The 21405-nt window shown below is 46.7% G+C and overlaps 13 non-coding genes and 1 pseudogene across 13 annotated transcripts; all 14 read right to left on the minus strand.

Moving 5' to 3' along the window:
• Positions 1-454: 454 nt before the first annotated feature.
• LOC142266927 (U2 spliceosomal RNA) lies at positions 455-645 on the minus strand. Its single transcript, XR_012732897.1, has one exon. It is a non-coding gene; the product is annotated as a U2 spliceosomal RNA (small nuclear RNA).
• Positions 646-2032: 1387 nt separating this feature from the next.
• On the minus strand, positions 2033-2223 carry LOC142266929 (U2 spliceosomal RNA). The gene has a single exon (XR_012732899.1). It is a non-coding gene; the product is annotated as a U2 spliceosomal RNA (small nuclear RNA).
• A 1387-nt stretch (positions 2224-3610) lies between these two features.
• Positions 3611-3800, minus strand: LOC142266909 (U2 spliceosomal RNA). Its single transcript, XR_012732884.1, has one exon. It is a non-coding gene; the product is annotated as a U2 spliceosomal RNA (small nuclear RNA).
• A 1387-nt stretch (positions 3801-5187) lies between these two features.
• On the minus strand, positions 5188-5378 carry LOC142266930 (U2 spliceosomal RNA). Its single transcript, XR_012732900.1, has one exon. It is a non-coding gene; the product is annotated as a U2 spliceosomal RNA (small nuclear RNA).
• A 1387-nt stretch (positions 5379-6765) lies between these two features.
• Positions 6766-6956, minus strand: LOC142266931 (U2 spliceosomal RNA). Its single transcript, XR_012732901.1, has one exon. It is a non-coding gene; the product is annotated as a U2 spliceosomal RNA (small nuclear RNA).
• Positions 6957-8343: 1387 nt separating this feature from the next.
• LOC142266932 (U2 spliceosomal RNA) lies at positions 8344-8534 on the minus strand. Its single transcript, XR_012732902.1, has one exon. It is a non-coding gene; the product is annotated as a U2 spliceosomal RNA (small nuclear RNA).
• A 1387-nt stretch (positions 8535-9921) lies between these two features.
• Positions 9922-10119, minus strand: LOC142266915 (U2 spliceosomal RNA). The gene has a single exon (XR_012732889.1). It is a non-coding gene; the product is annotated as a U2 spliceosomal RNA (small nuclear RNA).
• A 739-nt stretch (positions 10120-10858) lies between these two features.
• On the minus strand, positions 10859-11000 carry LOC142266919 (U2 spliceosomal RNA; annotated as a pseudogene).
• Positions 11001-12387: 1387 nt separating this feature from the next.
• On the minus strand, positions 12388-12578 carry LOC142266933 (U2 spliceosomal RNA). Its single transcript, XR_012732903.1, has one exon. It is a non-coding gene; the product is annotated as a U2 spliceosomal RNA (small nuclear RNA).
• A 1387-nt stretch (positions 12579-13965) lies between these two features.
• LOC142266935 (U2 spliceosomal RNA) lies at positions 13966-14156 on the minus strand. The gene has a single exon (XR_012732904.1). It is a non-coding gene; the product is annotated as a U2 spliceosomal RNA (small nuclear RNA).
• A 1387-nt stretch (positions 14157-15543) lies between these two features.
• Positions 15544-15734, minus strand: LOC142266936 (U2 spliceosomal RNA). Its single transcript, XR_012732905.1, has one exon. It is a non-coding gene; the product is annotated as a U2 spliceosomal RNA (small nuclear RNA).
• Positions 15735-17121: 1387 nt separating this feature from the next.
• Positions 17122-17312, minus strand: LOC142266937 (U2 spliceosomal RNA). Its single transcript, XR_012732906.1, has one exon. It is a non-coding gene; the product is annotated as a U2 spliceosomal RNA (small nuclear RNA).
• Positions 17313-18699: 1387 nt separating this feature from the next.
• LOC142266938 (U2 spliceosomal RNA) lies at positions 18700-18890 on the minus strand. The gene has a single exon (XR_012732907.1). It is a non-coding gene; the product is annotated as a U2 spliceosomal RNA (small nuclear RNA).
• A 1387-nt stretch (positions 18891-20277) lies between these two features.
• On the minus strand, positions 20278-20468 carry LOC142266939 (U2 spliceosomal RNA). The gene has a single exon (XR_012732908.1). It is a non-coding gene; the product is annotated as a U2 spliceosomal RNA (small nuclear RNA).
• Between the last annotated feature and the right edge of the window lie 937 nt (positions 20469-21405).

The following is a 21405-nucleotide window of genomic DNA, read 5'->3' on the forward strand; positions in this document are numbered from 1 at the left end:
CAACAGACTACTAAAGAGATCATCATTACTCAAAGAAAACCCCAAAAACCAATGCATGATAGGAATAAACAGGTAACTTTCTTTGGAGTGGAAGCGGAGAGATCGCACCAGATGCCAATTCTAGATGTTATCACACCTGTGGTCACTGCAGCAGCAGGTGAATCCACTTTGTCCAAAAGGGATCTATTCCATTCAATTGCAAATGATCTAGATAAGACAGAGAACTGCAGCACGGGGACATAGCCGAGTTGGACAGGTTGAGTGGTGATGAGTTTGCTATTTGGATGAATAAAGAAAGTCAAAAGTGTGAAAGATAAAAAACAAAAGGAGGAAGTGTGAAAAGTGAATGGGCCAAATTGAGGTGCATATGAAGACGTATGCTTTCTTCCAATTCATTAAATCGGGCTAATATGAATCAGGTGAATTGAGTTCTGCTTTTGGAAACTGGGTTAAGAAGGGGTGCACCGTTCCTGGAGGTACTGCAATACCAGGTCAATGCGTGGAGTGGACAGAGCAAGCTCTTTTTCCATCTCCCTGTTCTAAAAATCCATTTAATATATGGTCCCCAGATAGGGGACGTATCAGATATTAAACTGATAAGAACAGATACTACACTTGATCTTAGCCAAAAGGCCGAGAAGCGATAACCAGAATTGGTTTGGGCCTCGAGTGGCACCCTGGCCTATGCCGGACACATCTTAGGGAGAGAGAGCGAGAGGGAGACAAACCCACGCCTACACAAGACATTTTGTCACCCAAGCCAACCCTTGAAAAGGCTGCTTTGCAGAGCCAAAACAAGAAGAATGGTGCGTTTTGCAGCCGCCGCCCACTGCAATGAATCTGAATAACTCCTCCTTTAGGGCGCAAGCAACTCCCCTCCCCCTTGCAGTCTTTCCAATTCACGATACAAAAAGACGGACAGGACAGGTTGCCTGACTTTCCGTCACTGCCACCCTTTGCCATCCTTACCCGTAGAAAGCCCTTTCATCATCCCCAAACCCTAATCTTTTCCCTTTCCTTCCCAGCCCCCAAACCCTGCCCTCTGTACCTTTCTCACCACCCGCTTCCCTTCTCCTGTCATCCCCCTACCACCCGGGAAAAAAAGAGATTGCCCCCTCCTTCCACTAGCCCACCCTCCCACCCAAAGAACAACTTCTTCTGCGCAGCTTGTTTTCTAGGCAGCAGCGCTATTGTGATGTCATCGGGGGGCATTGTGACAAGCCGCCAGTGTTCCGTCTCTTCATGTTGTGCACAGTTCAAACGGAAAATACATCAACAGGCAGACTACAGAAAAGCTTACTATCAAAGGTTAGAGGGGGGCTTTCTCAGAGGGCTTTTTACAGTTTTTCTATTCCCAATTAGCCGTTTAAGTGTACTTATTGAAAGTAGTAATTCTTTCATAGGCCGCCCTTTCTTAGTATTTGACGTTCCTTATATTGCGGTATGAGGCTTCGCAGTAGGTTGCAAACATTCATCACCCATGACTGTCCCCAATTGAGCTCAGAAGCTCAATGTCTATCATGACCTCTCTTTTAGAATGTCCAAGAGCAAGCAAACTATTCCTCCAGGAGAGGGCGCCAACAGACTACTAAAGAGATCATCATTACTCAAAGAAAACCCCAAAAACCAATGCATGATAGGAATAAACAGGTAACTTTCTTTGGAGTGGAAGCGGAGAGATCGCACCAGATGCCAATTCTAGATGTTATCACACCTGTGGTCACTGCAGCAGCAGGTGAATCCACTTTGTCCAAAAGGGATCTATTCCATTCAATTGCAAATGATCTAGATAAGACAGAGAACTGCAGCACGGGGACATAGCCGAGTTGGTCAGGTTGAGTGGTGATGAGTTTGCTATTTGGATGAATAAAGAAAGTCAAAAGTGTGAAAGATAAAAAACAAAAGGAGGAAGTGTGAAAAGTGAATGGGCCAAATTGAGGTGCATATGAAGACGTATGCTTTCTTCCAATTCATTAAATCGGGCTAATATGAATCAGGTGAATTGAGTTCTGCTTTTGGAAACTGGGTTAAGAAGGGGTGCACCGTTCCTGGAGGTACTGCAATACCAGGTCAATGCGTGGAGTGGACAGAGCAAGCTCTTTTTCCATCTCCCTGTTCTAAAAATCCATTTAATATATGGTCCCCAGATAGGGGACGTATCAGATATTAAACTGATAAGAACAGATACTACACTTGATCTTAGCCAAAAGGCCGAGAAGCGATAACCAGAATTGGTTTGGGCCTCGAGTGGCACCCTGGCCTATGCCGGACACATCTTAGGGAGAGAGAGCGAGAGGGAGACAAACCCACGCCTACACAAGACATTTTGTCACCCAAGCCAACCCTTGAAAAGGCTGCTTTGCAGAGCCAAAACAAGAAGAATGGTGCGTTTTGCAGCCGCCGCCCACTGCAATGAATCTGAATAACTCCTCCTTTAGGGCGCAAGCAACTCCCCTCCCCCTTGCAGTCTTTCCAATTCACGATACAAAAAGACGGACAGGACAGGTTGCCTGACTTTCCGTCACTGCCACCCTTTGCCATCCTTACCCGTAGAAAGCCCTTTCATCATCCCCAAACCCTAATCTTTTCCCTTTCCTTCCCAGCCCCCAAACCCTGCCCTCTGTACCTTTCTCACCACCCGCTTCCCTTCTCCTGTCATCCCCCTACCACCCGGGAAAAAAAGAGATTGCCCCCTCCTTCCACTAGCCCACCCTCCCACCCAAAGAACAACTTCTTCTGCGCAGCTTGTTTTCTAGGCAGCAGCGCTATTGTGATGTCATCGGGGGGCATTGTGACAAGCCGCCAGTGTTCCGTCTCTTCATGTTGTGCACAGTTCAAACGGAAAATACATCAACAGGCAGACTACAGAAAAGCTTACTATCAAAGGTTAGAGGGGGGCTTTCTCAGAGGGCTTTTTACAGTTTTTCTATTCCCAATTAGCCGTTTAAGTGTACTTATTGAAAGTAGTAATTCTTTCATAGGCCGCCCTTTCTTAGTATTTGACGTTCCTTATATTGCGGTATGAGGCTTCGCAGTAGGTTGCAAACATTCATCACCCATGACTGTCCCCAATTGAGCTCAGAAGCTCAATGTCTATCATGACCTCTCTTTTAGAATGTCCAAGAGCAAGCAAACTATTCCTCCAGGAGAGGGCGCCAACAGACTACTAAAGAGATCATCATTACTCAAAGAAAACCCCAAAAACCAATGCATGATAGGAATAAACAGGTAACTTTCTTTGGAGTGGAAGCGGAGAGATCGCACCAGATGCCAATTCTAGATGTTATCACACCTGTGGTCACTGCAGCAGCAGGTGAATCCACTTTGTCCAAAAGGGATCTATTCCATTCAATTGCAAATGATCTAGATAAGACAGAGAACTGCAGCACGGGGACATAGCCGAGTTGGTCAGGTTGAGTGGTGATGAGTTTGCTATTTGGATGAATAAAGAAAGTCAAAAGTGTGAAAGATAAAAAACAAAAGGAGGAAGTGTGAAAAGTGAATGGGCCAAATTGAGGTGCATATGAAGACGTATGCTTTCTTCCAATTCATTAAATCGGGCTAATATGAATCAGGTGAATTGAGTTCTGCTTTTGGAAACTGGGTTAAGAAGGGGTGCACCGTTCCTGGAGGTACTGCAATACCAGGTCAATGCGTGGAGTGGACAGAGCAAGCTCTTTTTCCATCTCCCTGTCTAAAAATCCATTTAATATATGGTCCCCAGATAGGGGACGTATCAGATATTAAACTGATAAGAACAGATACTACACTTGATCTTAGCCAAAAGGCCGAGAAGCGATAACCAGAATTGGTTTGGGCCTCGAGTGGCACCCTGGCCTATGCCGGACACATCTTAGGGAGAGAGAGCGAGAGGGAGACAAACCCACGCCTACACAAGACATTTTGTCACCCAAGCCAACCCTTGAAAAGGCTGCTTTGCAGAGCCAAAACAAGAAGAATGGTGCGTTTTGCAGCCGCCGCCCACTGCAATGAATCTGAATAACTCCTCCTTTAGGGCGCAAGCAACTCCCCTCCCCCTTGCAGTCTTTCCAATTCACGATACAAAAAGACGGACAGGACAGGTTGCCTGACTTTCCGTCACTGCCACCCTTTGCCATCCTTACCCGTAGAAAGCCCTTTCATCATCCCCAAACCCTAATCTTTTCCCTTTCCTTCCCAGCCCCCAAACCCTGCCCTCTGTACCTTTCTCACCACCCGCTTCCCTTCTCCTGTCATCCCCCTACCACCCGGGAAAAAAAGAGATTGCCCCCTCCTTCCACTAGCCCACCCTCCCACCCAAAGAACAACTTCTTCTGCGCAGCTTGTTTTCTAGGCAGCAGCGCTATTGTGATGTCATCGGGGGGCATTGTGACAAGCCGCCAGTGTTCCGTCTCTTCATGTTGTGCACAGTTCAAACGGAAAATACATCAACAGGCAGACTACAGAAAAGCTTACTATCAAAGGTTAGAGGGGGGCTTTCTCAGAGGGCTTTTTACAGTTTTTCTATTCCCAATTAGCCGTTTAAGTGTACTTATTGAAAGTAGTAATTCTTTCATAGGCCGCCCTTTCTTAGTATTTGACGTTCCTTATATTGCGGTATGAGGCTTCGCAGTAGGTTGCAAACATTCATCACCCATGACTGTCCCCAATTGAGCTCAGAAGCTCAATGTCTATCATGACCTCTCTTTTAGAATGTCCAAGAGCAAGCAAACTATTCCTCCAGGAGAGGGCGCCAACAGACTACTAAAGAGATCATCATTACTCAAAGAAAACCCCAAAAACCAATGCATGATAGGAATAAACAGGTAACTTTCTTTGGAGTGGAAGCGGAGAGATCGCACCAGATGCCAATTCTAGATGTTATCACACCTGTGGTCACTGCAGCAGCAGGTGAATCCACTTTGTCCAAAAGGGATCTATTCCATTCAATTGCAAATGATCTAGATAAGACAGAGAACTGCAGCACGGGGACATAGCCGAGTTGGTCAGGTTGAGTGGTGATGAGTTTGCTATTTGGATGAATAAAGAAAGTCAAAAGTGTGAAAGATAAAAAACAAAAGGAGGAAGTGTGAAAAGTGAATGGGCCAAATTGAGGTGCATATGAAGACGTATGCTTTCTTCCAATTCATTAAATCGGGCTAATATGAATCAGGTGAATTGAGTTCTGCTTTTGGAAACTGGGTTAAGAAGGGGTGCACCGTTCCTGGAGGTACTGCAATACCAGGTCAATGCGTGGAGTGGACAGAGCAAGCTCTTTTTCCATCTCCCTGTTCTAAAAATCCATTTAATATATGGTCCCCAGATAGGGGACGTATCAGATATTAAACTGATAAGAACAGATACTACACTTGATCTTAGCCAAAAGGCCGAGAAGCGATAACCAGAATTGGTTTGGGCCTCGAGTGGCACCCTGGCCTATGCCGGACACATCTTAGGGAGAGAGAGCGAGAGGGAGACAAACCCACGCCTACACAAGACATTTTGTCACCCAAGCCAACCCTTGAAAAGGCTGCTTTGCAGAGCCAAAACAAGAAGAATGGTGCGTTTTGCAGCCGCCGCCCACTGCAATGAATCTGAATAACTCCTCCTTTAGGGCGCAAGCAACTCCCCTCCCCCTTGCAGTCTTTCCAATTCACGATACAAAAAGACGGACAGGACAGGTTGCCTGACTTTCCGTCACTGCCACCCTTTGCCATCCTTACCCGTAGAAAGCCCTTTCATCATCCCCAAACCCTAATCTTTTCCCTTTCCTTCCCAGCCCCCAAACCCTGCCCTCTGTACCTTTCTCACCACCCGCTTCCCTTCTCCTGTCATCCCCCTACCACCCGGGAAAAAAAGAGATTGCCCCCTCCTTCCACTAGCCCACCCTCCCACCCAAAGAACAACTTCTTCTGCGCAGCTTGTTTTCTAGGCAGCAGCGCTATTGTGATGTCATCGGGGGGCATTGTGACAAGCCGCCAGTGTTCCGTCTCTTCATGTTGTGCACAGTTCAAACGGAAAATACATCAACAGGCAGACTACAGAAAAGCTTACTATCAAAGGTTAGAGGGGGGCTTTCTCAGAGGGCTTTTTACAGTTTTTCTATTCCCAATTAGCCGTTTAAGTGTACTTATTGAAAGTAGTAATTCTTTCATAGGCCGCCCTTTCTTAGTATTTGACGTTCCTTATATTGCGGTATGAGGCTTCGCAGTAGGTTGCAAACATTCATCACCCATGACTGTCCCCAATTGAGCTCAGAAGCTCAATGTCTATCATGACCTCTCTTTTAGAATGTCCAAGAGCAAGCAAACTATTCCTCCAGGAGAGGGCGCCAACAGACTACTAAAGAGATCATCATTACTCAAAGAAAACCCCAAAAACCAATGCATGATAGGAATAAACAGGTAACTTTCTTTGGAGTGGAAGCGGAGAGATCGCACCAGATGCCAATTCTAGATGTTATCACACCTGTGGTCACTGCAGCAGCAGGTGAATCCACTTTGTCCAAAAGGGATCTATTCCATTCAATTGCAAATGATCTAGATAAGACAGAGAACTGCAGCACGGGGACATAGCCGAGTTGGTCAGGTTGAGTGGTGATGAGTTTGCTATTTGGATGAATAAAGAAAGTCAAAAGTGTGAAAGATAAAAAACAAAAGGAGGAAGTGTGAAAAGTGAATGGGCCAAATTGAGGTGCATATGAAGACGTATGCTTTCTTCCAATTCATTAAATCGGGCTAATATGAATCAGGTGAATTGAGTTCTGCTTTTGGAAACTGGGTTAAGAAGGGGTGCACCGTTCCTGGAGGTACTGCAATACCAGGTCAATGCGTGGAGTGGACAGAGCAAGCTCTTTTTCCATCTCCCTGTTCTAAAAATCCATTTAATATATGGTCCCCAGATAGGGGACGTATCAGATATTAAACTGATAAGAACAGATACTACACTTGATCTTAGCCAAAAGGCCGAGAAGCGATAACCAGAATTGGTTTGGGCCTCGAGTGGCACCCTGGCCTATGCCGGACACATCTTAGGGAGAGAGAGCGAGAGGGAGACAAACCCACGCCTACACAAGACATTTTGTCACCCAAGCCAACCCTTGAAAAGGCTGCTTTGCAGAGCCAAAACAAGAAGAATGGTGCGTTTTGCAGCCGCCGCCCACTGCAATGAATCTGAATAACTCCTCCTTTAGGGCGCAAGCAACTCCCCTCCCCCTTGCAGTCTTTCCAATTCACGATACAAAAAGACGGACAGGACAGGTTGCCTGACTTTCCGTCACTGCCACCCTTTGCCATCCTTACCCGTAGAAAGCCCTTTCATCATCCCCAAACCCTAATCTTTTCCCTTTCCTTCCCAGCCCCCAAACCCTGCCCTCTGTACCTTTCTCACCACCCGCTTCCCTTCTCCTGTCATCCCCCTACCACCCGGGAAAAAAAGAGATTGCCCCCTCCTTCCACTAGCCCACCCTCCCACCCAAAGAACAACTTCTTCTGCGCAGCTTGTTTTCTAGGCAGCAGCGCTATTGTGATGTCATCGGGGGGCATTGTGACAAGCCGCCAGTGTTCCGTCTCTTCATGTTGTGCACAGTTCAAACGGAAAATACATCAACAGGCAGACTACAGAAAAGCTTACTATCAAAGGTTAGAGGGGGGCTTTCTCAGAGGGCTTTTTACAGTTTTTCTATTCCCAATTAGCCGTTTAAGTGTACTTATTGAAAGTAGTAATTCTTTCATAGGCCGCCCTTTCTTAGTATTTGACGTTCCTTATATTGCGGTATGAGGCTTCGCAGTAGGTTGCAAACATTCATCACCCATGACTGTCCCCAATTGAGCTCAGAAGCTCAATGTCTATCATGACCTCTCTTTTAGAATGTCCAAGAGCAAGCAAACTATTCCTCCAGGAGAGGGCGCCAACAGACTACTAAAGAGATCATCATTACTCAAAGAAAACCCCAAAAACCAATGCATGATAGGAATAAACAGGTAACTTTCTTTGGAGTGGAAGCGGAGAGATCGCACCAGATGCCAATTCTAGATGTTATCACACCTGTGGTCACTGCAGCAGCAGGTGAATCCACTTTGTCCAAAAGGGATCTATTCCATTCAATTGCAAATGATCTAGATAAGACAGAGAACTGCAGCACGGGGACATAGCCGAGTTGGTCAGGTTGAGTGGTGATGAGTTTGCTATTTGGATGAATAAAGAAAGTCAAAAGTGTGAAAGATAAAAAACAAAAGGAGGAAGTGTGAAAAGTGAATGGGCCAAATTGAGGTGCATATGAAGACGTATGCTTTCTTCCAATTCATTAAATCGGGCTAATATGAATCAGGTGAATTGAGTTCTGCTTTTGGAAACTGGGTTAAGAAGGGGTGCACCGTTCCTGGAGGTACTGCAATACCAGGTCAATGCGTGGAGTGGACAGAGCAAGCTCTTTTTCCATCTCCCTGTTCTAAAAATCCATTTAATATATGGTCCCCAGATAGGGGACGTATCAGATATTAAACTGATAAGAACAGATACTACACTTGATCTTAGCCAAAAGGCCGAGAAGCGATAACCAGAATTGGTTTGGGCCTCGAGTGGCACCCTGGCCTATGCCGGACACATCTTAGGGAGAGAGAGCGAGAGGGAGACAAACCCACGCCTACACAAGACATTTTGTCACCCAAGCCAACCCTTGAAAAGGCTGCTTTGCAGAGCCAAAACAAGAAGAATGGTGCGTTTTGCAGCCGCCGCCCACTGCAATGAATCTGAATAACTCCTCCTTTAGGGCGCAAGCAACTCCCCTCCCCCTTGCAGTCTTTCCAATTCACGATACAAAAAGACGGACAGGACAGGTTGCCTGACTTTCCGTCACTGCCACCCTTTGCCATCCTTACCCGTAGAAAGCCCTTTCATCATCCCCAAACCCTAATCTTTTCCCTTTCCTTCCCAGCCCCCAAACCCTGCCCTCTGTACCTTTCTCACCACCCGCTTCCCTTCTCCTGTCATCCCCCTACCACCCGGGAAAAAAAGAGATTGCCCCCTCCTTCCACTAGCCCACCCTCCCACCCAAAGAACAACTTCTTCTGCGCAGCTTGTTTTCTAGGCAGCAGCGCTATTGTGATGTCATCGGGGGGCATTGTGACAAGCCGCCAGTGTTCCGTCTCTTCATGTTGTGCACAGTTCAAACGGAAAATACATCAACAGGCAGACTACAGAAAAGCTTACTATCAAAGGTTAGAGGGGGGCTTTCTCAGAGGGCTTTTTACAGTTTTTCTATTCCCAATTAGCCGTTTAAGTGTACTTATTGAAAGTAGTAATTCTTTCATAGGCCGCCCTTTCTTAGTATTTGACGTTCCTTATATTGCGGTATGAGGCTTCGCAGTAGGTTGCAAACATTCATCACCCATGACTGTCCCCAATTGAGCTCAGAAGCTCAATGTCTATCATGACCTCTCTTTTAGAATGTCCAAGAGCAAGCAAACTATTCCTCCAGGAGAGGGCGCCAACAGACTACTAAAGAGATCATCATTACTCAAAGAAAACCCCAAAAACCAATGCATGATAGGAATAAACAGGTAACTTTCTTTGGAGTGGAAGCGGAGAGATCGCACCAGATGCCAATTCTAGATGTTATCACACCTGTGGTCACTGCAGCAGCAGGTGAATCCACTTTGTCCAAAAGGGATCTATTCCATTCAATTGCAAATGATCTAGATAAGACAGAGAACTGCAGCACGGGGACATAGCCGAGTTGGTCAGGTTGAGTGGTGATGAGTTTGCTATTTGGATGAATAAAGAAAGTCAAAAGTGTGAAAGATAAAAAACAAAAGGAGGAAGTGTGAAAAGTGAATGGGCCAAATTGAGGTGCATATGAAGACGTATGCTTTCTTCCAATTCATTAAATCGGGCTAATATGAATCAGGTGAATTGAGTTCTGCTTTTGGAAACTGGGTTAAGAAGGGGTGCACCGTTCCTGGAGGTACTGCAATACCAGGTCAATGCGTGGAGTGGACAGAGCAAGCTCTTTTTCCATCTCCCTGTTCTAAAAATCCATTTAATATATGGTCCCCAGATAGGGGACGTATCAGATATTAAACTGATAAGAACAGATTTTTTGATTTAATGAAGCTTTCCAAAGCACCGCAAAAAATGCATGACCGAAGTCACACCAAAAACAGTGCAAAGGCTAGGATTCGTGTGGACCCCTCCGTGAGGAGAGGGTCCCCAAAAATCAACCCCGTCCCTCCGAGCCAGAAGGCCACAGCAAGGGTCAGGGATCTTCGGTGCTCCCCCAAGCCGAAGCCTGGTTGAGCCTTGTCGTTGCTCCCAGCGTCCACCCAGGCATCTTACCCAAGTGGAGTAGAGAGCTACTAGTTGTTGGTTTCGCAGCCGAAACTGCCCGGACCGTCAACCGGTGTTGGTTTCTCAGCCCAAGGCTAACCGGACCTCCAACCGGGTGTTGGTTTCTCAGCCGAAGCTGACCCGGACCTCCAACCGGGTGTTGGTTTCTCAGCCGAAGCTGACCCGGACCTCCAACCGGGTGTTGGTTTCTCAGCCGAAGCTGACCCGGACCTCCAACCGGGTGTTGGTTTCTCAGCCAAAGCTGACCCGGACCTCCAACCGGGTGTTGGTTTCTCAGCCCAAAGCTGAACGGACCTCCGACCATGATTATAAAAATTTCCCTTCCTAGCCAGAAGGCCGGGATAGAGCAATATGCTCAGAAAGTATGAAAGGGCAAGGTACGGTGTGCTACAGAGCCCAAGGCTCGCCGGGGTCCCAAGCCAGCAAGCTCAGACTCACTCCAGGGTCGTCAATCCTGGGGCACATTGCACCATAGCCCCCACACTTACTCAGTCTAATAGCCTCGATCCTGGTAGGGCCATGGTTTCCTCTAGATGGATATACTATCCTCCCAAAGTACTAACAAGCGCAACCTTCCAGTGTGCATTGCATCATTGTACTAAGGTGGCAGGAGCCTTAAACCACCTTTTCGAACGATACTACACTTGATCTTAGCCAAAAGGCCGAGAAGCGATAACCAGAATTGGTTTGGGCCTCGAGTGGCACCCTGGCCTATGCCGGACACATCTTAGGGAGAGAGAGCGAGAGGGAGACAAACCCACGCCTACACAAGACATTTTGTCACCCAAGCCAACCCTTGAAAAGGCTGCTTTGCAGAGCCAAAACAAGAAGAATGGTGCGTTTTGCAGCCGCCGCCCACTGCAATGAATCTGAATAACTCCTCCTTTAGGGCGCAAGCAACTCCCCTCCCCCTTGCAGTCTTTCCAATTCACGATACAAAAAGACGGACAGGACAGGTTGCCTGACTTTCCGTCACTGCCACCCTTTGCCATCCTTACCCGTAGAAAGCCCTTTCATCATCCCCAAACCCTAATCTTTTCCCTTTCCTTCCCAGCCCCCAAACCCTGCCCTCTGTACCTTTCTCACCACCCGCTTCCCTTCTCCTGTCATCCCCCTACCACCCGGGAAAAAAAGAGATTGCCCCCTCCTTCCACTAGCCCACCCTCCCACCCAAAGAACAACTTCTTCTGCGCAGCTTGTTTTCTAGGCAGCAGCGCTATTGTGATGTCATCGGGGGGCATTGTGACAAGCCGCCAGTGTTCCGTCTCTTCATGTTGTGCACAGTTCAAACGGAAAATACATCAACAGGCAGACTACAGAAAAGCTTACTATCAAAGGTTAGAGGGGGGCTTTCTCAGAGGGCTTTTTACAGTTTTTCTATTCCCAATTAGCCGTTTAAGTGTACTTATTGAAAGTAGTAATTCTTTCATAGGCCGCCCTTTCTTAGTATTTGACGTTCCTTATATTGCGGTATGAGGCTTCGCAGTAGGTTGCAAACATTCATCACCCATGACTGTCCCCAATTGAGCTCAGAAGCTCAATGTCTATCATGACCTCTCTTTTAGAATGTCCAAGAGCAAGCAAACTATTCCTCCAGGAGAGGGCGCCAACAGACTACTAAAGAGATCATCATTACTCAAAGAAAACCCCAAAAACCAATGCATGATAGGAATAAACAGGTAACTTTCTTTGGAGTGGAAGCGGAGAGATCGCACCAGATGCCAATTCTAGATGTTATCACACCTGTGGTCACTGCAGCAGCAGGTGAATCCACTTTGTCCAAAAGGGATCTATTCCATTCAATTGCAAATGATCTAGATAAGACAGAGAACTGCAGCACGGGGACATAGCCGAGTTGGTCAGGTTGAGTGGTGATGAGTTTGCTATTTGGATGAATAAAGAAAGTCAAAAGTGTGAAAGATAAAAAACAAAAGGAGGAAGTGTGAAAAGTGAATGGGCCAAATTGAGGTGCATATGAAGACGTATGCTTTCTTCCAATTCATTAAATCGGGCTAATATGAATCAGGTGAATTGAGTTCTGCTTTTGGAAACTGGGTTAAGAAGGGGTGCACCGTTCCTGGAGGTACTGCAATACCAGGTCAATGCGTGGAGTGGACAGAGCAAGCTCTTTTTCCATCTCCCTGTTCTAAAAATCCATTTAATATATGGTCCCCAGATAGGGGACGTATCAGATATTAAACTGATAAGAACAGATACTACACTTGATCTTAGCCAAAAGGCCGAGAAGCGATAACCAGAATTGGTTTGGGCCTCGAGTGGCACCCTGGCCTATGCCGGACACATCTTAGGGAGAGAGAGCGAGAGGGAGACAAACCCACGCCTACACAAGACATTTTGTCACCCAAGCCAACCCTTGAAAAGGCTGCTTTGCAGAGCCAAAACAAGAAGAATGGTGCGTTTTGCAGCCGCCGCCCACTGCAATGAATCTGAATAACTCCTCCTTTAGGGCGCAAGCAACTCCCCTCCCCCTTGCAGTCTTTCCAATTCACGATACAAAAAGACGGACAGGACAGGTTGCCTGACTTTCCGTCACTGCCACCCTTTGCCATCCTTACCCGTAGAAAGCCCTTTCATCATCCCCAAACCCTAATCTTTTCCCTTTCCTTCCCAGCCCCCAAACCCTGCCCTCTGTACCTTTCTCACCACCCGCTTCCCTTCTCCTGTCATCCCCCTACCACCCGGGAAAAAAAGAGATTGCCCCCTCCTTCCACTAGCCCACCCTCCCACCCAAAGAACAACTTCTTCTGCGCAGCTTGTTTTCTAGGCAGCAGCGCTATTGTGATGTCATCGGGGGGCATTGTGACAAGCCGCCAGTGTTCCGTCTCTTCATGTTGTGCACAGTTCAAACGGAAAATACATCAACAGGCAGACTACAGAAAAGCTTACTATCAAAGGTTAGAGGGGGGCTTTCTCAGAGGGCTTTTTACAGTTTTTCTATTCCCAATTAGCCGTTTAAGTGTACTTATTGAAAGTAGTAATTCTTTCATAGGCCGCCCTTTCTTAGTATTTGACGTTCCTTATATTGCGGTATGAGGCTTCGCAGTAGGTTGCAAACATTCATCACCCATGACTGTCCCCAATTGAGCTCAGAAGCTCAATGTCTATCATGACCTCTCTTTTAGAATGTCCAAGAGCAAGCAAACTATTCCTCCAGGAGAGGGCGCCAACAGACTACTAAAGAGATCATCATTACTCAAAGAAAACCCCAAAAACCAATGCATGATAGGAATAAACAGGTAACTTTCTTTGGAGTGGAAGCGGAGAGATCGCACCAGATGCCAATTCTAGATGTTATCACACCTGTGGTCACTGCAGCAGCAGGTGAATCCACTTTGTCCAAAAGGGATCTATTCCATTCAATTGCAAATGATCTAGATAAGACAGAGAACTGCAGCACGGGGACATAGCCGAGTTGGTCAGGTTGAGTGGTGATGAGTTTGCTATTTGGATGAATAAAGAAAGTCAAAAGTGTGAAAGATAAAAAACAAAAGGAGGAAGTGTGAAAAGTGAATGGGCCAAATTGAGGTGCATATGAAGACGTATGCTTTCTTCCAATTCATTAAATCGGGCTAATATGAATCAGGTGAATTGAGTTCTGCTTTTGGAAACTGGGTTAAGAAGGGGTGCACCGTTCCTGGAGGTACTGCAATACCAGGTCAATGCGTGGAGTGGACAGAGCAAGCTCTTTTTCCATCTCCCTGTTCTAAAAATCCATTTAATATATGGTCCCCAGATAGGGGACGTATCAGATATTAAACTGATAAGAACAGATACTACACTTGATCTTAGCCAAAAGGCCGAGAAGCGATAACCAGAATTGGTTTGGGCCTCGAGTGGCACCCTGGCCTATGCCGGACACATCTTAGGGAGAGAGAGCGAGAGGGAGACAAACCCACGCCTACACAAGACATTTTGTCACCCAAGCCAACCCTTGAAAAGGCTGCTTTGCAGAGCCAAAACAAGAAGAATGGTGCGTTTTGCAGCCGCCGCCCACTGCAATGAATCTGAATAACTCCTCCTTTAGGGCGCAAGCAACTCCCCTCCCCCTTGCAGTCTTTCCAATTCACGATACAAAAAGACGGACAGGACAGGTTGCCTGACTTTCCGTCACTGCCACCCTTTGCCATCCTTACCCGTAGAAAGCCCTTTCATCATCCCCAAACCCTAATCTTTTCCCTTTCCTTCCCAGCCCCCAAACCCTGCCCTCTGTACCTTTCTCACCACCCGCTTCCCTTCTCCTGTCATCCCCCTACCACCCGGGAAAAAAAGAGATTGCCCCCTCCTTCCACTAGCCCACCCTCCCACCCAAAGAACAACTTCTTCTGCGCAGCTTGTTTTCTAGGCAGCAGCGCTATTGTGATGTCATCGGGGGGCATTGTGACAAGCCGCCAGTGTTCCGTCTCTTCATGTTGTGCACAGTTCAAACGGAAAATACATCAACAGGCAGACTACAGAAAAGCTTACTATCAAAGGTTAGAGGGGGGCTTTCTCAGAGGGCTTTTTACAGTTTTTCTATTCCCAATTAGCCGTTTAAGTGTACTTATTGAAAGTAGTAATTCTTTCATAGGCCGCCCTTTCTTAGTATTTGACGTTCCTTATATTGCGGTATGAGGCTTCGCAGTAGGTTGCAAACATTCATCACCCATGACTGTCCCCAATTGAGCTCAGAAGCTCAATGTCTATCATGACCTCTCTTTTAGAATGTCCAAGAGCAAGCAAACTATTCCTCCAGGAGAGGGCGCCAACAGACTACTAAAGAGATCATCATTACTCAAAGAAAACCCCAAAAACCAATGCATGATAGGAATAAACAGGTAACTTTCTTTGGAGTGGAAGCGGAGAGATCGCACCAGATGCCAATTCTAGATGTTATCACACCTGTGGTCACTGCAGCAGCAGGTGAATCCACTTTGTCCAAAAGGGATCTATTCCATTCAATTGCAAATGATCTAGATAAGACAGAGAACTGCAGCACGGGGACATAGCCGAGTTGGTCAGGTTGAGTGGTGATGAGTTTGCTATTTGGATGAATAAAGAAAGTCAAAAGTGTGAAAGATAAAAAACAAAAGGAGGAAGTGTGAAAAGTGAATGGGCCAAATTGAGGTGCATATGAAGACGTATGCTTTCTTCCAATTCATTAAATCGGGCTAATATGAATCAGGTGAATTGAGTTCTGCTTTTGGAAACTGGGTTAAGAAGGGGTGCACCGTTCCTGGAGGTACTGCAATACCAGGTCAATGCGTGGAGTGGACAGAGCAAGCTCTTTTTCCATCTCCCTGTTCTAAAAATCCATTTAATATATGGTCCCCAGATAGGGGACGTATCAGATATTAAACTGATAAGAACAGATACTACACTTGATCTTAGCCAAAAGGCCGAGAAGCGATAACCAGAATTGGTTTGGGCCTCGAGTGGCACCCTGGCCTATGCCGGACACATCTTAGGGAGAGAGAGCGAGAGGGAGACAAACCCACGCCTACACAAGACATTTTGTCACCCAAGCCAACCCTTGAAAAGGCTGCTTTGCAGAGCCAAAACAAGAAGAATGGTGCGTTTTGCAGCCGCCGCCCACTGCAATGAATCTGAATAACTCCTCCTTTAGGGCGCAAGCAACTCCCCTCCCCCTTGCAGTCTTTCCAATTCACGATACAAAAAGACGGACAGGACAGGTTGCCTGACTTTCCGTCACTGCCACCCTTTGCCATCCTTACCCGTAGAAAGCCCTTTCATCATCCCCAAACCCTAATCTTTTCCCTTTCCTTCCCAGCCCCCAAACCCTGCCCTCTGTACCTTTCTCACCACCCGCTTCCCTTCTCCTGTCATCCCCCTACCACCCGGGAAAAAAAGAGATTGCCCCCTCCTTCCACTAGCCCACCCTCCCACCCAAAGAACAACTTCTTCTGCGCAGCTTGTTTTCTAGGCAGCAGCGCTATTGTGATGTCATCGGGGGGCATTGTGACAAGCCGCCAGTGTTCCGTCTCTTCATGTTGTGCACAGTTCAAACGGAAAATACATCAACAGGCAGACTACAGAAAAGCTTACTATCAAAGGTTAGAGGGGGGCTTTCTCAGAGGGCTTTTTACAGTTTTTCTATTCCCAATTAGCCGTTTAAGTGTACTTATTGAAAGTAGTAATTCTTTCATAGGCCGCCCTTTCTTAGTATTTGACGTTCCTTATATTGCGGTATGAGGCTTCGCAGTAGGTTGCAAACATTCATCACCCATGACTGTCCCCAATTGAGCTCAGAAGCTCAATGTCTATCATGACCTCTCTTTTAGAATGTCCAAGAGCAAGCAAACTATTCCTCCAGGAGAGGGCGCCAACAGACTACTAAAGAGATCATCATTACTCAAAGAAAACCCCAAAAACCAATGCATGATAGGAATAAACAGGTAACTTTCTTTGGAGTGGAAGCGGAGAGATCGCACCAGATGCCAATTCTAGATGTTATCACACCTGTGGTCACTGCAGCAGCAGGTGAATCCACTTTGTCCAAAAGGGATCTATTCCATTCAATTGCAAATGATCTAGATAAGACAGAGAACTGCAGCACGGGGACATAGCCGAGTTGGTCAGGTTGAGTGGTGATGAGTTTGCTATTTGGATGAATAAAGAAAGTCAAAAGTGTGAAAGATAAAAAACAAAAGGAGGAAGTGTGAAAAGTGAATGGGCCAAATTGAGGTGCATATGAAGACGTATGCTTTCTTCCAATTCATTAAATCGGGCTAATATGAATCAGGTGAATTGAGTTCTGCTTTTGGAAACTGGGTTAAGAAGGGGTGCACCGTTCCTGGAGGTACTGCAATACCAGGTCAATGCGTGGAGTGGACAGAGCAAGCTCTTTTTCCATCTCCCTGTTCTAAAAATCCATTTAATATATGGTCCCCAGATAGGGGACGTATCAGATATTAAACTGATAAGAACAGATACTACACTTGATCTTAGCCAAAAGGCCGAGAAGCGATAACCAGAATTGGTTTGGGCCTCGAGTGGCACCCTGGCCTATGCCGGACACATCTTAGGGAGAGAGAGCGAGAGGGAGACAAACCCACGCCTACACAAGACATTTTGTCACCCAAGCCAACCCTTGAAAAGGCTGCTTTGCAGAGCCAAAACAAGAAGAATGGTGCGTTTTGCAGCCGCCGCCCACTGCAATGAATCTGAATAACTCCTCCTTTAGGGCGCAAGCAACTCCCCTCCCCCTTGCAGTCTTTCCAATTCACGATACAAAAAGACGGACAGGACAGGTTGCCTGACTTTCCGTCACTGCCACCCTTTGCCATCCTTACCCGTAGAAAGCCCTTTCATCATCCCCAAACCCTAATCTTTTCCCTTTCCTTCCCAGCCCCCAAACCCTGCCCTCTGTACCTTTCTCACCACCCGCTTCCCTTCTCCTGTCATCCCCCTACCACCCGGGAAAAAAAGAGATTGCCCCCTCCTTCCACTAGCCCACCCTCCCACCCAAAGAACAACTTCTTCTGCGCAGCTTGTTTTCTAGGCAGCAGCGCTATTGTGATGTCATCGGGGGGCATTGTGACAAGCCGCCAGTGTTCCGTCTCTTCATGTTGTGCACAGTTCAAACGGAAAATACATCAACAGGCAGACTACAGAAAAGCTTACTATCAAAGGTTAGAGGGGGGCTTTCTCAGAGGGCTTTTTACAGTTTTTCTATTCCCAATTAGCCGTTTAAGTGTACTTATTGAAAGTAGTAATTCTTTCATAGGCCGCCCTTTCTTAGTATTTGACGTTCCTTATATTGCGGTATGAGGCTTCGCAGTAGGTTGCAAACATTCATCACCCATGACTGTCCCCAATTGAGCTCAGAAGCTCAATGTCTATCATGACCTCTCTTTTAGAATGTCCAAGAGCAAGCAAACTATTCCTCCAGGAGAGGGCGCCAACAGACTACTAAAGAGATCATCATTACTCAAAGAAAACCCCAAAAACCAATGCATGATAGGAATAAACAGGTAACTTTCTTTGGAGTGGAAGCGGAGAGATCGCACCAGATGCCAATTCTAGATGTTATCACACCTGTGGTCACTGCAGCAGCAGGTGAATCCACTTTGTCCAAAAGGGATCTATTCCATTCAATTGCAAATGATCTAGATAAGACAGAGAACTGCAGCACGGGGACATAGCCGAGTTGGTCAGGTTGAGTGGTGATGAGTTTGCTATTTGGATGAATAAAGAAAGTCAAAAGTGTGAAAGATAAAAAACAAAAGGAGGAAGTGTGAAAAGTGAATGGGCCAAATTGAGGTGCATATGAAGACGTATGCTTTCTTCCAATTCATTAAATCGGGCTAATATGAATCAGGTGAATTGAGTTCTGCTTTTGGAAACTGGGTTAAGAAGGGGTGCACCGTTCCTGGAGGTACTGCAATACCAGGTCAATGCGTGGAGTGGACAGAGCAAGCTCTTTTTCCATCTCCCTGTTCTAAAAATCCATTTAATATATGGTCCCCAGATAGGGGACGTATCAGATATTAAACTGATAAGAACAGATACTACACTTGATCTTAGCCAAAAGGCCGAGAAGCGATAACCAGAATTGGTTTGGGCCTCGAGTGGCACCCTGGCCTATGCCGGACACATCTTAGGGAGAGAGAGCGAGAGGGAGACAAACCCACGCCTACACAAGACATTTTGTCACCCAAGCCAACCCTTGAAAAGGCTGCTTTGCAGAGCCAAAACAAGAAGAATGGTGCGTTTTGCAGCCGCCGCCCACTGCAATGAATCTGAATAACTCCTCCTTTAGGGCGCAAGCAACTCCCCTCCCCCTTGCAGTCTTTCCAATTCACGATACAAAAAGACGGACAGGACAGGTTGCCTGACTTTCCGTCACTGCCACCCTTTGCCATCCTTACCCGTAGAAAGCCCTTTCATCATCCCCAAACCCTAATCTTTTCCCTTTCCTTCCCAGCCCCCAAACCCTGCCCTCTGTACCTTTCTCACCACCCGCTTCCCTTCTCCTGTCATCCCCCTACCACCCGGGAAAAAAAGAGATTGCCCCCTCCTTCCACTAGCCCACCCTCCCACCCAAAGAACAACTTCTTCTGCGCAGCTTGTTTTCTAGGCAGCAGCGCTATTGTGATGTCATCGGGGGGCATTGTGACAAGCCGCCAGTGTTCCGTCTCTTCATGTTGTGCACAGTTCAAACGGAAAATACATCAACAGGCAGACTACAGAAAAGCTTACTATCAAAGGTTAGAGGGGGGCTTTCTCAGAGGGCTTTTTACAGTTTTTCTATTCCCAATTAGCCGTTTAAGTGTACTTATTGAAAGTAGTAATTCTTTCATAGGCCGCCCTTTCTTAGTATTTGACGTTCCTTATATTGCGGTATGAGGCTTCGCAGTAGGTTGCAAACATTCATCACCCATGACTGTCCCCAATTGAGCTCAGAAGCTCAATGTCTATCATGACCTCTCTTTTAGAATGTCCAAGAGCAAGCAAACTATTCCTCCAGGAGAGGGCGCCAACAGACTACTAAAGAGATCATCATTACTCAAAGAAAACCCCAAAAACCAATGCATGATAGGAATAAACAGGTAACTTTCTTTGGAGTGGAAGCGGAGAGATCGCACCAGATGCCAATTCTAGATGTTATCACACCTGTGGTCACTGCAGCAGCAGGTGAATCCACTTTGTCCAAAAGGGATCTATTCCATTCAATTGCAAATGATCTAGATAAGACAGAGAACTGCAGCACGGGGACATAGCCGAGTTGGTCAGGTTGAGTGGTGATGAGTTTGCTATTTGGATGAATAAAGAAAGTCAAAAGTGTGAAAGATAAAAAACAAAAGGAGGAAGTGTGAAAAGTGAATGGGCCAAATTGAGGTGCATATGAAGACGTATGCTTTCTTCCAATTCATTAAATCGGGCTAATATGAATCAGGTGAATTGAGTTCTGCTTTTGGAAACTGGGTTAAGAAGGGGTGCACCGTTCCTGGAGGTACTGCAATACCAGGTCAATGCGTGGAGTGGACAGAGCAAGCTCTTTTTCCATCTCCCTGTTCTAAAAATCCATTTAATATATGGTCCCCAGATAGGGGACGTATCAGATATTAAACTGATAAGAACAGATACTACACTTGATCTTAGCCAAAAGGCCGAGAAGCGATAACCAGAATTGGTTTGGGCCTCGAGTGGCACCCTGGCCTATGCCGGACACATCTTAGGGAGAGAGAGCGAGAGGGAGACAAACCCACGCCTACACAAGACATTTTGTCACCCAAGCCAACCCTTGAAAAGGCTGCTTTGCAGAGCCAAAACAAGAAGAATGGTGCGTTTTGCAGCCGCCGCCCACTGCAATGAATCTGAATAACTCCTCCTTTAGGGCGCAAGCAACTCCCCTCCCCCTTGCAGTCTTTCCAATTCACGATACAAAAAGACGGACAGGACAGGTTGCCTGACTTTCCGTCACTGCCACCCTTTGCCATCCTTACCCGTAGAAAGCCCTTTCATCATCCCCAAACCCTAATCTTTTCCCTTTCCTTCCCAGCCCCCAAACCCTGCCCTCTGTACCTTTCTCACCACCCGCTTCCCTTCTCCTGTCATCCCCCTACCACCCGGGAAAAAAAGAGATTGCCCCCTCCTTCCACTAGCCCACCCTCCCACCCAAAGAACAACTTCTTCTGCGCAGCTTGTTTTCTAGGCAGCAGCGCTATTGTGATGTCATCGGGGGGCATTGTGACAAGCCGCCAGTGTTCCGTCTCTTCATGTTGTGCACAGTTCAAACGGAAAATACATCAACAGGCAGACTACAGAAAAGCTTACTATCAAAGGTTAGAGGGGGGCTTTCTCAGAGGGCTTTTTACAGTTTTTCTATTCCCAATTAGCCGTTTAAGTGTACTTATTGAAAGTAGTAATTCTTTCATAGGCCGCCCTTTCTTAGTATTTGACGTTCCTTATATTGCGGTATGAGGCTTCGCAGTAGGTTGCAAACATTCATCACCCATGACTGTCCCCAATTGAGCTCAGAAGCTCAATGTCTATCATGACCTCTCTTTTAGAATGTCCAAGAGCAAGCAAACTATTCCTCCAGGAGAGGGCGCCAAC

This window comes from Anomaloglossus baeobatrachus, unplaced genomic scaffold (assembly GCF_048569485.1).
Source record: "Anomaloglossus baeobatrachus isolate aAnoBae1 unplaced genomic scaffold, aAnoBae1.hap1 Scaffold_2930, whole genome shotgun sequence".
In the NCBI taxonomy this organism is placed as follows: Eukaryota; Metazoa; Chordata; class Amphibia; order Anura; family Aromobatidae; genus Anomaloglossus; species Anomaloglossus baeobatrachus.